General features: G+C 40.0%; 1 pseudogene; it reads left to right on the forward strand.

Annotated features, from left to right (window-relative positions):
• Positions 1–902: 902 nt before the first annotated feature.
• LOC126949467 (uncharacterized) lies at positions 903–993 on the forward strand (annotated as a pseudogene).
• The last annotated feature ends 816 nt before the right edge of the window (positions 994–1809 follow it).

Raw genomic sequence — 1809 nt, forward strand, 5'->3', positions numbered from 1 at the left:
AAAAAGGACATTTCTCTGTCCCTTCATTTGGGGTTTGGTCATCTAACTAACTTGCTTTGACTAATGGAATAAAGCAGAACTTATGGAGAGCTAGTTCCAAGTCAAGAATCCAAGAGACCTTGTGTAAAATGCTGTTCTACATGAGCTGATGCCATCGTCATGAGAAAGACACACCTGGTCTAGCCTATCAGTCTGTGGGAGAGAACGAAAACCACGTGAAACAGAACTCTCCCGTCTAAAGGAAACCTGCCGAATCCAGCCAAGAGCAGAGCCCACGTGTCTAGCGTTACTCCTGTGTTTGCAGTTAGCTGCTTACTTGTGCATTTGCAAATACCAACAGGGACTCGCTCTAGGCTGCATTTGGCTGGGGCAGCTTACCTGGTGTTATGGTCTGAGTGTATCCCCTAAACTTTGTGTGTTGGAAACATAATCCTCAAGGCAAGTATTGAGAGGATGGGTCTTTGGGGAGGAGTTTAGGTCATGAGGGTTCTGCCCTCATGAATGGATTAATGTCATTATGCAAGGACTCAGTGGAGGGAGTTTGCCCCTCTCTCTTTTGCCCTTCTGTGCCTTCCACCTCTTCTGCTTGGTGAGGACACAACCTTCCTCTTCTTCAGAGGATGCAGCAACGAGGCACCAACTTGGAAGCAGAGATTGGGCCGTTACTAGATCTGAACCTGCTGGTGCCTTGATCATGGGTTCCAGCCTCCATGAAAAATACGTTTCTGTTCTCTATAAATTAGCTAGTTTAAAGTATTTTGTTATAACAACACAACCAAAGTAAGACATCTGGTATGTCTCTCCTCTACAGCCCATCCATCCTCCTTTTGGGAGGCTAACGCAGACATGTTCTATTCACAGTGATTGCAGAAATGCTAAAAAGCAGATAGAAATGCATGAGGGTGCTTACTTCAGCAGCATATACACTAAAATTGAAATGATACAGAGATTAGCATAGCCTCTGCACAAATTCGTGAAGCATTGCAGACTTTTGTAACACAGAAAATAAATGCTTAAGGAGATGCATACCTCATTTCCCATAATGTGATTATTATACACTGCCTGCCTCTATCAACACATCTCACATACCTCATGAGATATTTAAACATCTAGTATGTACCCACAAAAATTTAAAATGAAATAAAAAAAAATGTATAAGGGCCTTTGAAGCCTAGGCTTTGAACAGACATACCTTCATTTCTGCCTCATTCTATTAACCAAAACAGGTCATATAGGGAGCTAGATTCTGCCTTTATCAGAGAAACTCTAAAGTCATATGACAAAGGGCTCAGAGAGAGGAGTGAAAAATAAAGATTATGAATAAAAATTCATTTCTAGCCTTTCCCATATCGGCCTAGATTAAGAAATAGAATATTACTAGGACCTTAGAAGTCGCTCTGATGTCCTCACTCAATTATCTCTAGCCTTCCTCCTCCATGTTAAGAATTATCTTGACTCCTATCTACATAGATCAATTTTGCTAACTTTTATAAAATGGAATAAAAAAATCTATATTTATCTGTGTTAGGACTCTATTTTAACAAAATTCTGTGAGATTCATGCATATTGTTATAGGTAGCCCTAGTGAGTTAATTTTCATGGCGATTTAGTGTTATATTTTGGGAATATACCATAATTTGTTTATTATCAGTCATCTACTATTGATGGATATTTAGGCTGTTTTCAATTTGGGGATATTACAAATAATGCTGCTGCAAACACTTGGCGAACAACCGTAAGGTTCTCTTTTGCCTGTTTACTAACGGTGGGTTTGCTACAGGCTAAAAGACTTCCGATTACTCCACATTC

Source organism: Macaca thibetana, chromosome 2, assembly GCF_024542745.1.
Source record: "Macaca thibetana thibetana isolate TM-01 chromosome 2, ASM2454274v1, whole genome shotgun sequence".
NCBI classification, from domain to species: Eukaryota; Metazoa; Chordata; class Mammalia; order Primates; family Cercopithecidae; genus Macaca; species Macaca thibetana.